The sequence below is a fragment of the Neomonachus schauinslandi genome, chromosome 1 (genome assembly GCF_002201575.2).
Source record: "Neomonachus schauinslandi chromosome 1, ASM220157v2, whole genome shotgun sequence".
NCBI classification, from domain to species: domain Eukaryota; kingdom Metazoa; phylum Chordata; class Mammalia; order Carnivora; family Phocidae; genus Neomonachus; species Neomonachus schauinslandi.
The window spans coordinates 110,066,138-110,080,732 of record NC_058403.1 but is presented as its reverse complement, the minus strand read 5'-3'; positions in this window follow the sequence as shown (position 1 = coordinate 110,080,732).

Here is a 14,595-nt window from a genome sequence, read left to right as displayed (position 1 = left end):
AGTAGTCAGGCTCCCAGGCCTCTGGTGTCCAGGAACCCAGGTTGGTAAACACATGACTTGCAGCAGAGGCTTTTATTTTTGTTGACCTGAAGGGAGAGGATTTAATGTACGTGATCCCTCCTGCGTGGGAAGTATGGGAATCCTGCCAGCCGCTGCAGCCTGTGTGGCCTGCTTCCAACCAAAAGGCACAAATCAAATCCTGCTGCAAACACTCCAGCCTTCCCTTCTCAGCCAGTGCCCCTGTGCATGGTTTGGGTGGTATAGAGAGAGGGACGAAAAGCATCTAGCAGGAGAGCAAAGCTTGAAGAAGGTTGTTCTGGGCGGCTGTCAGGAACCACTCATTCACCTGTAGGAGTGGAGTCTTTTCTTTGTAAACATCTGGGAAGATGGCAATGGAACCCTTGGAAAGGGCTCCAGAGTGCCAGCTTTTCTTCTTAATTAGCCCTTCCCTGATTCGCTCTTATCACTTGACTTTCTACTACCCTGTCCTACCCCCACTCCCACCCCCTTCTCTTTCCTGTTTCCTCTCTGGGCCACTGCATGGTTCCTATTCGTGTTAGTTTTTAGGTCTATTTGTTACCCTTCTAGCACTATCTCTAAGATTTAAAAAATCTTCCCTTTGAAATAATTTCACTTACAAAAAAAAGTTGCAAAAAAATGCGAAAAAAATTCCCATATACCCTTCACACAGATCCTCCAAATAGGAACATCCTAATAACCAAATGTTTTAAAAGATTAAAAAAAAATTGGTAGGCAGTGCATTCATAGGTTCAAAATGAAAAAATCTAAGATTACACATTGAGAAGTTTCATTCTCACCCTGTCCTTATCCATACTGTCTTCATTGTCCCCCCTTCTTTGACAGGCAACTATAAACGCTGCTTTGGGAGTCTTTCAGGGTTTTTAAGGCAAACATTAGCAAATATGTACATTTCCCCTTTCTTACACAAATGGCAACACTATGTACAACTGGCTTCTCACCTAAGGTTATGTCCCAGAGATGTTTCCATTTCATCATTTAGCATCCTCATTCCGTTTATCAGCTTTGTAATTTTCCATTATGTGTATGTCTTGGTTCATTCAGGCTGTTAGAACAAAATATCACAGACCGAATAGCTGATAAAGAGCAGACATTTATTTCTCACAGTTCAGGAGGCGGAGAGCCCGAGATCAGGGTGCTAGCATGGGCAGGTGAGGGCCCCTTGTATTCCCACACGGTAGAAAGGGGAACAGAAGTCTCTTAGCTTCTTTTATAAGGGCACTAATCCCGTTCACGAGGGCTCCACCAAAGCACTCCCAAAGGCTGCACCTCCTAATACCATCATACTGGGTACTAGGATTTCAACATATAAATTTGGGGGGATACATTCAGACCATAGCGGTGGATGTACCTCAATTGATAGATGCTGCTGGTTGGCAATTTTGTTATTACTTGCAGTTCAATTAATCCTACGTGATACACCAGTCAACAGAGGGCAGAGGGTGAAGGAGAAGCCCTGGGAAACCTCATTAGTGGCAGAATGAATCTCATTGAGCACATGCATTGCATAGCTTTGAGTGATCTGGATTGTAATTTCGGGATTTAACTGCTATGGGCTGGATGTGAGGTAAAGCAAGGTACCAGAAGCACAAAAGGGAACCAGGCCTTATTGTTGATCCTTTCGAATCTGAGCACAAAGCAATGGGCTAGCATGTTGCACTGTAACTGATATTTTAATATTTTCTTATAGATAAGAGTTCTAAATTCCTATAAAGGACACCCAGATACAGAATGAGGGGAGTGAGACCTAATCCCTTAGAACAACAGATTTCTCAGAGAAAAATGTTGTGGCCTCCTACTGCCTCATGATCAGACCCCCAGAGTAACAAGATCCTGAGCGGGAATTTTCCTTGGCTCGGGAACTGGTGGCCAGGGCTGAAGCTGAAGGCATAGGAGCCTTATATTCCCCACATTCTGCAGAGAAAGATGCCAAGGAACTGGTAAAAGTTAGGGCCAGTCATCAGCTAACCCTAGTCATCACCCCAGTGCTCCTCTCCATCCATATTGGCCATGGACAGTTGGCAGGGGGTAGGAGTGGGGGGTGGGCAGTGGAGAAACCCACGTGTTGCCATTGTGAGCCATCAGTTTGTGTGTGTGTGGGGGGGTGTGGTTATTCCTACTCAACTGTAAAGTAAAGGGAAGGGATGCCAAGGGGGTCGCTCATAAAGATGGGGATCCTGCAGGAAGGGTGGATGGTCACTGTACTAGTTTTTTATTACTGCTCTAATAAATTACTACACAGTTAGTAGCTTAAAACAACACAAGTTTATTCTTGTACAGCTGTGGAAATCTGAGTCAATCTCAGTGAGTTAAGTCAAGGCATGGGCAGGGCTACATTTCTTCACCCTGGTTCCATGTTGACAGGGCCTTCTCTGAACTTTGCCCTTCTTCTCATTGGGACCAGTGTGATTACATTGGGTTGGATAATCTCTCTATCTCAAGATCCTGAATTTAACTACACCTGCCAAGTCTCTTTCACCATGTAAAGGAACATATTCACAGCTTCCATGGAATAGGACATGGACATCTAGGGAGCCATTACTCAGCCAATCACTGTCCAACGTCCTTGATTAGACATGGACTTTGGCACTGGATGTATTGAACTGCCCTCCGCCTACCCAAGCAGGGCAAAAGAGAATTGGAGAGGGATAGTGGGACTGTGGAGAGGATGGGGTGGGGGTGGGGAGACAGACATCACTGACTGGTTAAAGGAGGATGTCAGAGTTCCCAGGGGGTCCAGAGAGCTGCCCACCAGGTAAGATGGACCCCAGAAGCAAGAGGCTCTGTGCAGATTTGCCAGGGGCCGGGCTGCCTTGGGGCAGGAGCTAAGGGATCAGATGAAGTGAGTTAGGAGGCAGATCTCCCATCAGGGATGTCTGTGGAGGAGCAGGAGAGAGCACAGGCCACCCCCTCTCCCCATGCCAACCCCTGCAGCCACAGCCTGGTTAGTTATTTGGAAGGGAAAAGCTTTGCCTCAAACATAAGATGGGGAGGTATTAGCTGCATGGGCTTTTTGATAACTTCAGATAGCCAGAAAGCCAGCTCTGCCCAGGATGTCATGCTGCCCAGTGGGGAAAGAAGAGTTAACACTTGGCAGTTGGGGTTCAGAGATGAAAACCCCACAACTATTTCATGTTTGTGTGACTAGCAAGGGCACACTCCTCTGTTCCATGGTTAGGTTTCTTCACGTCAGGGCCGGGAGTCCAGTGAGGGAATGAAGAGTAAAAAGAGTCAGTCGCAGCAACCACCTTCGCTTGACTCAGGCTCGTGGCACTTGCAGTGTCCACCCTCCAGACCCACATTTCCCACAGTTCTGTGTGGTTGTCAGCGTGGCTGCAGAGAGTGGGGCCCACTTCTGGCAGAAATGGAGAAAAGGATTTCCAATTTAACAGTGATCAATGAACACTTCTTAAATACCTGTTCTTTCTGGAGGGAACCCCAGCGGAGCCTCAAACTTGCCAGGAAGGAGGCATTTGAAGATTATCACCCAGCTTACTCCCCGACTCCGTAGTCCACACCTGCAACTCTGATTCTTGCCTCCCATGGAGTGAATGCCACAGGAGACCCCAGAGCAGCACGGTGAGGAGGATGGGGGAGGATGGGTTTTAGGGGCAGACAACCCCGGCTTCCTATCCTAGTTTGTCACTATGTGGTGTGTGAGCGTCAGCAGGTTTCTTCACCTTTTATGCCATTATGCCAAACCCAGGTGAGCAAAGCACAAACTTCTCTTAGTAGATGTGGGGTACTCTTTGATATTTGGGGTGGTGGGGACCACGTGACATGAACCACTGCAACGTCACTGCTGAGTTGCAAGGAAAAGAGGTTTCAGGCTAACTTCTGCTCCACGTCAGCGTTTCCTAGCAAGTAGGTATGGATTGCGCACTCTCCCTGTTCAGTACGCTTGATGGAATCCCAGCTCTTGATTCCTCCTAATGGGCTCCTCGCATAAACATTGCATCTGAGGCAAATGCAGCTCTGTTCTGGTGAACAGATTCTGTGAACCTTCTTGTTGGAGTCAGGCAACCAGGACTCCTCTGGAATCAGCGGGTGGGCGCAGGACTTTTATAAGGCCTGATTAGCCTTGGGGTCATTGACAAGGGTCAAGTTTCTTGTGTGCCATTCACAAAAGTAGATTCTTTATTTTAGTTATCCTTACATGTTGAGCAAACTGTTAAATTTACTAATGGAAACTCATTTCATTGTCCATTATGCTAATGAAAAAACTTCAAGTGCTGGTTAGAGATAAAAATAGCTGAGGAGCTTATGGTAGCCCCCTCTGGAGTGGGGCCTTTTGATTAAATGCCAGCAAACCACCCCTGGAGTGTATATACCTGATTAGGGCATGACTGTCACAAGGGTGTAGCCTAAACTAACACACACATTTATAGCACACTCTATGTTGAACTATTTTAAAGCACACTACAGAATACATGATACCTCTCCCACCTTAGTTTCCTCTTCTATAAAATGAGAATAATAATACTTACTTCACACAGTTGCCCCCAGACTATTAAATGTTGAGAAAGCTTAATATAGTGTCTGGTAAGTAAGAATGGCTCAGAAAGTGTTAACTGATATTATTGTTATTTTTTGCTTAGATATACCCAAGCAAACTTCTTTAGAAAACTGTACTCATTGAACACTTGGAAGCTGACATCTAAAATTTTTCATTATAGATTTACATAATAACAAAGGATAGAATTTGTGGTGCATAGTAATTATTACTTGTAATTAAAAGTGATACACTGATCTTTTAAATCTATCCAATGGAATCTAAATAACGCAATGACTTAATGCCCACTATCCTTATTTTATCTTAAATTTTCTTTTAGAGAGAGAGAGAGAGAGGAGAAGGAGAGGGAGAGAAGGAGAATCTTAAGCAGGCTGTATGCACAGCATGGAGCCGGACGCAGGGCTCGATCTCACGACCCTGAGATCATGATACGAGCCAAAATCAAGAGTCAGATGCTTAACATACTGAGCCACCCAGGCACCTCCCCAGTATCCTTATTTTAAAAACACATGAACAAGCTTCTCTTTCCTATAGAAGCTCTCCTGTAACATTTAAAGCAGGACATTTTATTTCTTTACTTTTTCTCCTTGAACTTGTATTTCTATTCCACTTACCCTACAAAATTTTATCCTAATGTATTTTTATGCTTAAAAGTCTTTTATTGATTGCCCTGTTGTATTTTCTGCAACAAATTTATGTATGTAAATAAAAGTTTTATGATTCATTTTATTTCCTATTACCTTAAGGCTCTAAATGTTAAAATCATTATTTAGATTGGGTTATCATTACAGTCATTTTTTTAGTGTAGAGTTAATCAAAATAATCAAAATAATATAAATGTATTATGAATTTTGATAAACATATACTAAAAAAATTAAACTTGTCTTAGAAGTAAACAGTATGACTTTAAAAATTAATTCATGTATCTGGATGAATATCGTTTAGTTCTAGAATGAGGCAAGGTTTATCATCAATTATTTCCCAGTTTTATTTTTATTGATATAAGAAGTGAGAACATTCATTCATGTATATAAGTAGATGGGAGAGAAAGGAGTCTTGCTATAGCAATGGTATTCAAATCGTTGAACTCCAAACATTTCAAGAGGTGTTATGACAACTGCTGAGCTTATTGTTTAAAACACGTGGACCTGATAGAATTGATTTATCCACCCCACTGGGCAAGGAACCATGATTAACCAAGGTATTTGCTAAAGGCAACTGGAACATGAAAGGTAGGAAGGTTAGCTCATGCCCAGCTGCAAAAATGTAATATCAGTGGGTGGAGCAGTCAGTTAAATGTCCAACTCTTGGTTTCAGCTCAGTTCTGATCTCAGGATATGGGGTGAGCACCCCCCCAACTCCATTGGCTCCATGATGAACATGGAGTCAGCTTGGGTTTCTCTCTTCCTCCTCCCGTACCCCTCCCACCAGCACACATGCTCTCTCTCTGAAATAAATAAATCTTTAAAAAAAAGAAAGAAATGAAATTTTACTCAAAATAAATATTTCATGATATATAATAATATGTTTTAACTGGACTGTTAACAATATACACTGAATCTAAGAAAATATTATCTAGTAGTGCCTGGGTGGCTCAGTCAGTTAAGCATCTGACTCTTGGTTTCAGCTCAGGTCTGATCTCAGGGTGGTGAGATCGAGCCCCACGTGGGGCTCTGCGGTCAGCACAGAGTCTGCTTAAGACTTTCTCTCCCTCTGCCCCCATTCCCTGCACTCTCTTTCTAAAATCAATCAATCAGTCTTTAAAAAAAATGTTATCTAAAGGTTAATTCCAGTGTGTCTTAAAAATCTGACTAAGTTAGAAAATATTCTTGTTACATTAAAAAGAATCAGCATCACTAAACTTCACCACTTTGGCTGCTCACAGTTGTGTTTCTTTCCAGCCAATGACATGTTCTAGGGATGAGTATTGAGAACAGCAGAAAATATTTGCTTATGTTTAAATACATGAGGAAAAGTTATTTTTAGCATCCAGAAATTCTAATTGATGATCTCTTTGCTTTGCTTTCATGAAATTCTCCCTTAGATGATTCATTCTTTGAAAGTAGACAGGCTCATTTAAAGGAGTGGGGGGAGGGACAGTAGATATGAACAAAGAGTCCAAGGAAAAAAATTGCGAATTGCTTATAATCTTAAGAAAAAAAATGTTTCACTTCATTCAAAACAAAAACAGAGATGCAAGTAAAACCTGAGGGACATGAAAATCCTGGAGAGGTGAGAGGCTGGGGCCTGGGGGTGTGTGATGGGTCAGCAGGTGATGAGAATGGGTCATGAGATTCAGAGCTGGGGGTTCAGGGAAGAGAGAGGGGCCCTGGCTTCACAGTGGCTATGATGAATTAAGAGAACACACATGCCAAGCACTAGCGATGTGGGAAAGCGGCCACCCCTTGAGATAGATGGCTAAAAACAAAACTTAAGAAAAGAAAAAATAATAATAACCATTCTCCTGAGATGTAAAACTGCAAAAAATCAAATGTTGGACAGCTCTGTTGACAGGTCTCTGGGGAAACAAACTCTCCTTCATTGCTGGGGGGAATGTGAAATGGTACAACCCCTATGGAGGGGATTTGACAAGATCTAGCAATATTACATATACATTTACCTACTACCCTTGCTATCCTCCTTCTAGAAATCCATTTTAAAGATTCACTGGCAAAAATAAGAAATTAGACACACACACACACACACACGCACACACACACAAAGATCCTTCATCGCAGCACTAAACTATGAGTGTAAATGGAAAGAGTGCCCATGTCAATAAATGAAGGACTGGTTGAGTAACTCTGGTACACACTCACGAGGGAACACTACATAGCTATAAAAATGAAGGGAATTCCATAGGACAAATGGTGCATTTCTTTCAATAAATAAATGGTAGGGATAAAAAACAGGAAAGGGAAATTGTTATAGGTTAAATGAGATTTAATGCAAATACAATGTGTGGACTTTGATCATAATTCCAATGAACAAACTGGGAAAAAAAAGATATTTTTGACCTGGATATATAATGAGATGAAGGAATCACTATTTTTGTTAGGTGTGATAATGACATTGTGACTATGTTTATAGAAAGGCATAGATATATCTGTTGAGCTGTGTACAGAAATCATTGTAGGTAAAATGATATATAAGGTATGGTATTTGCTTCAAAATATTTCTCCCACACTAACAAAAAACTGTGTGTGCATGCCTATGTGTATGTGTGTGCAGGGAAACAGGTGAGACAATGTTGGCAAGATGCCAGTTATTGTTGAAGCTGGGTGATGGGTGCCTAAGGGTTTGTTATGCTGTGCTCTCTATTTTTGTATATGTTTGGAAGTTTCCATAATAAGAAGTTAAATGTTTTAAAATTAAAACAAAAGTTGGGGCGCCTGGGTGGCTCAGTTGGTTAAGTGTCGGACTCTTGATTTTGGCTCAGATCATGATCTCAGGGTCATGGGATTAAGTCCTGCATCAGCCTCAGCGCTCAGTGGGCAGTCTGCTTGAGATTCTCTCCTCTGCCCCCCTCAAATAAAAATAAAATAAATCTTAAAAGAGATAGAGTCTTGTTAAGTAAAAATTATTTCCCCATCCACTCTATCATATATAGATTCCTCCCCACCCTGATCTGAAAGTAGAGCATTCCAATGAAACCTTTCCTAAGCTGAAATGGCATGAATTGAAGACAGATTACCATTAATTTATGTGGAAAATTTTTTGAGCATTCCCAAAATAACTTCTCTTGGGCTTTTCTGATACCTTAGGACACACCTTGCTAACGGATGCACAAAATCAATTGAGATGAAACACAGATGTTCACAGACAGTTCAAAGTTATGGCGGCTTGATGCTGAGAGGCCAAGTGTGGGTGCCAGGGAAGGAGCTTGATGGGGCCCCTCTCGCTGCTCGGGGTGAGCGCTGCCTCTAAGACAGCTTCTACAGAACAAACACTGAACACGATTTTTAGCTTATTGCCTTTTTTCGTAAAAGTGAAAATCCTCTTCGAATTTCTTTTTGCAAACACAGGTACTAATGTGGGCCTTTCATAAAAGTAAAGTGGTGTAACTCAAGCTTTTGAAAAGTGGGGGACACCTGTATTTTAATTTATAGCATCTCGACACAAACCAAAATACCCAGTTAAATTTAAAAATTAGTTATATTTAACAGAATCCTTGAACCATTGGCTTTCTCTGTTCTGAATTTATAGCACCCAACACCAGCCCACCTGTTATCAGGCTGAGCATCATCTGTAACAGAACGATGTACAAAATGGAGAAAAATGGGACAGGTTATAGGTTCCTAGCCAATTCATTAAAAAACATCCCTTTTACATCTTCCAGGGTTTTTATACCTTGGTGCAACACAACCATTCTATGTGGGATGGGTGAGGGTAGTGTGGGAGAGAACGGTGAGCACAGCCCCCTTTCCTCAGTGGATAGGTTTTCGCAGAACACATAAGCCAGCCCAGGGTCTGGAAATCAGGAGCCTTAAACCGATCCACGCCTGCTCTCGTGCTTCTGGGCAGGTCTTTGTCTCCCTGCGAAGGCTCACACACTCATGTGAAGACTGCTCATCTACAGCTTGGTGTAGGTTCTCAGTATTTCCAGATCTTGCTTCTTTGGCCTCTGCTAGGGAGATCTCTGGCTGGGGTGGCACTTTGTGCCCTGCACAAAGGGGCGGAGTGCAGCAGGGGGCACTCGCTCTAGCCCTAGGCTCGCCAAAGCCTGGAGCCTGGCAAGGAAGGGGGCCTTCATGCAACTCAGCTACTGGGGCGTTTTCTGTGATTTCGGTGCTGGTGGAGGCTCTGGCCCCGGGTGTCCTTACTTTATATTCTTCTTCCACTCTCATCACCTGACCAGTATCAGGACGTTAGGCCTCTGTCAGTAGGAACCCAGAATCCTCTGCAGTTTGGGGCTTTCGTAGCTTTGTGTTGGTTGTAGGAGTTGGTGGGGGGGAGGTCTTCCTCATATAGTCTATCCAGTCATGTTAAGAAGGTAGCAAAATGTGGAGTCTCAGGGAAACACAGAATGTAATGTATCTTCATCTGATTCTCCTTTCTCCTTTAAGCTCATATGGCCATGCTGCAGACTTAGACGCTTTCTGCATCTTAAAAATTATACACGGATCCATTTAACACTTTAGATATACAATGCTTGTGACAAATATTTTTAGAATGAGACCTGATTACAAAAATAATACATATTCTTCACACACACACACACAAATACCCTACAAAACACAACACACCTTGGACATTTTGTGAATAAAGACAAAAAAATTCCACCACTCAGAATAAGTGTTGTTAACACTTTGGTGTTTTCTAACAATCTCCTTTTTATGCATAGATCTCCACATAGCTGTATTTGATAATATTAGGAACAACCGGCACTGACAATTTTACATCTTGCTTATGTCATTAAGTCTTTGAGCTCGTTTTTGTTTGTTTTTAATAGTTGAAGAGTATAATAGGAAAGGCATTGTGCTGGGCCTTGAGGTACATAGTGTACGTGTGTTTGTGCATTTGTGTGTGTGTGTGTGTGTGTGAATTTGTGTATGCGTGATTATCTTTTTCAGCTTGTTTTCAAAAGTAAAGAAGCAATAGATGTAATCTCTGCCCTCCCAGCCTTTCCAGTCTAGTAGAAGAAATAATACATGTACATAATTAACTTCAATACAGTGGCAGCATATAATAAATCACGAACTCCTCCGAGATAACTTGGAGGTGGGATGAATCTATATATGCATATTCTGGGCACTTTCTGTTCTAGTAGCTGACATTGAAGAACTATAACAATAATCTTGACGCTTCCCCAATCTGTGAATGAATAATTTCTGCTTTCAAGTGCAGAAATCATCGAAAGGTTTGGTAAGCCTGTGACAAAGGGATGTTGGAAGCAACCAAATTTGTGTCACTTTCATTGTTCGCCACCTCTGAAAGGTCACACTGCCAGTGCTTTGTTTTGTCAAAGGCAATTAGAGTGCTGGGAAGCCACCTGTATGGCTGGAACGTTGGGAGGGTGAGGAATAGATGAGACATGCGAAGAGTGAGAAGAGGTTTTGCTCCTCCCTTCTTGGGGTGCCATGGGAAAACACTGATTTAGAATAATTAAAGCTAAGTAATGGAGCAGCCATTCTGGGACATTAGCCATGCCTGTGACCCAACAGGAGATTGCCCCTGCTAATGAGGAGACAAGACCCGGTCTCCCGTCATTCAGAGGCTAACTGTAAATTCCCATAGAAAAAGTGAGAATTTCAGATAGGAGGGGGCTGGGAGATCAGAACTGAACCTACAGAGGATGAATGTACCCTTGCAGAGGCAGAGAATTCCCAGGTTGTGTGTGCCTCCCGGTGTATTTCACGTCATCGTCTTCTTCTTTAGGGCCTGATCATGACAATGTATAAAATGTGTCATCCAAAGACCAGAAGGTTGCATGTGGAGCTGAGGCTCCTGCAAATCTTAACTCCTTCTCCTTCCAGAAAATGGAGGTGGTACTCTAGTGCTTTTTATGGTCTTTCCTGGGAAGCTTTTAGGGTTTTGGTGAATTTGCTTGTACTCACTACCCATGGGGAAAGCCCATTAAATCTTGATTCATAGTGTTTTCATTTGGGGGAAGAAACCACTTCCCCCACCTTCCAGCAAGGCTTTGCATGTGTTATTTTTCCTCCCTTAGTGCAGATATGCAGATATTTTACAGGAAAGTGTACAGATCCTTATTTGGCATGCTTTATTTAAGGAAGAGTCATGATTTTATTGGTATTCACCATTTCTAAAGGGAGGAAAATCATGACATGACAGGGCCTGAGCAATCCAACACCAGGTAGAGAGATTTCAGGGACCGCCCCCCCCCAACAGGAGTACCGTGCTCCCGGGACTCTGTTCAATCCACTTGGGTCTTCCAAAGGATGTAAACAAATGGGCAAAGTCCTGAATATTTTCTCCACATGCTTGCATGGAAAAAATCAGACTCCTAAGAAAGTCAGGTTTCATCTTAAGAAGAGCTTCTGTGAATTTACCCCTGCATATGAGGGAGCCTTCTGTAATGGCTTAACCCCATTCAGGTGGAAAATGATATTCTTGGTCATCTGACCATGGATATTTTTCTTAGCAAGACAGGAAGTGGGAATCTGGGCTATTACAGAATAATAACGGCAAAAGCAGTAACAAGCTTTCCTTTTAAGCAGAGACAAGGCAGTGAGCCCCCTTCAGACCGAGTTGTGAATTGTCATTACCGGATGGGTAATCTGTTTATACAACTCAGGCCACCCGTTTTCACCATCTCAAACTGACAAAAATGTTTGTCTAGGGGGTGTCCTGTGTGGAGTAATGCTTTCCTTTGTGCAAAGTTGAGATTTGCTTAGGAAGAAGGCCTGATCCCTTCTGACCTATGTGTCACTCTGCCGTCAAATTGGGCCCTCAAAGGCAGAAATCTATCTGACCAGGCCGGCTTCCTGCTTAAAATCCCTCAGGCTTCAGGATGAAATCCAAACTCTTTGATGGTCTGGTCACAGACTATCCCTCTAGCCTCATATCTGACCATTCTTCATTTTGTCCTCTGGGTTCCAGTCATACCTAAGTACATTTTTCTTTTTTTTAAGCTACTGTTTGCTGAGCCTGTTCCACACCACGAGGCAAATACTGCACTAAGGATTTTTACATGGGTTATGTCATTTAATCCTGATGACAACTCCAGGAGGTAGATGCACAGAGATTCAGTCATTCACCTAAGGTCGTGTAGCTAATAAGTGTGGCTAATAAGTGCTAAACTAGGATTTGAAACCACGTAGCCTGACCACAGACCCCAGGCCCCTAAGTGCTTGGCCCCACCACCTTTTTACCTGACAGCACCATGCTCTCTCTGTTTATGCTGTTCCCTTCATTCCTCAGACCCTGTTAACTCCTTTCTGTTGTTCAGAAGTCCTCATGGACATCACCTCCTTCAGGAAGCCCTATACATGCACTCCCATAATACCCGCAGTTAATTCCCTCTTAGAACTTGTCACATCTGTGTGTGTGTGTGTGTATTTTTACAGTCTCCCTCCTCACTAGGCTAACACCTTCTTTTAGAAGCTACACCTCTCATTTCCATATCCATACTCTGAGTTCCTCGAACTTAGGAAATCCTAAGTACATAGTAAGACAGCCAATACAGTTTCTTCCTGTAGACAATAAACGCATGATATGGACCTTTTTCTCACCGAAGAGTCTGGATGTAAGCATTCAGGGCTGGGATTGCAGCACCAGGGTGAAGGGCCCTAGGCTCCTTCTATCTTTTTCTTCTACCATCCCGAAGGTGCTGCTCACGGCGCCCATGTGGGCCTAGATGAACCACCACCATGATGTTCATTCTCTTTCAAACCAGTGCGAAGAAAGAAAATAAGGGGCTCACTCCCTCTTTCCCCTAAGGACCCAACCTGGCATTTGTACTATTTACTTCTGCTCACATTCCATTGGTCAGAACCGAGTGACACATGATTGCCCCTTGCTACAAGCAACCTGGGAAATGTAGTCTGGGAGGCCACGTGCCCACATAAACACTATTAGTCTTGCTATGTTACTATAGAAGAAAGGGAATGAGTATTTGGGAATAACTATCAATTTCTGCCACAGTGAAAAAGAATTTTAAAATCACTACATCTTAGGTATATATTTATGCTGTGTTGAGTTAAATCAACATGTGGATTGTTGAATTTTTAGTTTACTGAATACTCATTTATTTTTATAGAATCTAAAGCCTTTAAATGAAGTGTTTCCTGGCTGGAATAATTTGTCAGTGTATGTATTATTAAGTGAATCAATTTGGTGGAGTGATGGAGGAGAGGCTTGTCAGAGAAGGGTTTCCTGGAGGAGGAGGAGGATCTGATGTGATTCTTGAAACATGCATAGGAGTTAGCCAGGTTGAGACAAGCCCGTGTCTCCAGGCCCAGCAGCTGCAGTGGTGACCAGCTATGCATGGACTCCCGTCAACTTCATGCAGTCACCATATGACAGCACCCCGCCTCATGCTTGCACCTCAGACCTCTTGCCTTCTGTTTGGGGGGCTTCCCTGTTAACGTCGAGGCATGGGAAGTTGTGGAGCCACTGGGTGCCCACACTCGCACACCCGAAAGTGCAGGGCCTTCAACCTGAGATGAGAACGGATGGGTAATTTTTATGCCTTTCTCTCGAAAGTGAATGGTCCCGAGGCACATTTTAAGTGGCTTCTCCGCAGGGTGGCATGAGGTCAAGCAGTCAGGTGCACTCCCTGGGTTGCACCCTTACATGGCCCTCCCTCCTTCTTTGCTTCACTCCCCATCCCTCGTCCCTCACCCCTGCTCCACGGACTTGCCACCCCTAACAAAGGAGGAATACAGAAGCCTTTGCTTCTCGGACTCTGTTTTCTGGAGAACCCTTTGCTTCCTTAAGTCCCATTTCCCATTCTGTCAGCAACATAAATCCATTCCCCTCTTTGTTATCTCTGAAAAAGGTAAGGTGCACAATAGCCAGCCACACAAGTACTTTCTTTCCTCCTTTCCCCGAAGGAGATTTTAACTCCTGCAAAGACTTAGAGGCACAGGACATTTTCAGAAAGCCAGTCAACCACACATTTCAATTTAGATCTCATTGATCCCATGTTAGCATGTAGAGAGAAAGTTATTAAAGTCTGTGGTTGAGTGGTTCCTGCCCTTGCCTCTGTCTGTCACGGAGGAGCTTGTCATCGGCCAGGGGGAGCTAGGCAGGGAGGGGAGCTGCCGGCATCAGGTGTTCCGGACACCCCCTTCGGGAGCTGGAGACACATCTCTTGAGTCAAGTTCATGTTAGGAGAACAGTCCCCCTTCTCCACCTCAGACCCACAAAAAAGTTTCCCTCAGAGATTCAGTAAGGGAAAACAGCACAAAAGTCTCCTCTTCACTATAGAGTCACTACTTTAAACGGTGCTCAGAGGAAATTTTATCTATTACCTGTTGACCAATCTTGCTTTTGCCTTTTTTTTAAAGATTTTATTTATTTATTTGACAGAGAGAGAGACACAGCGAGAGACGGAACACAAGCGGGGGAGTGGGAGA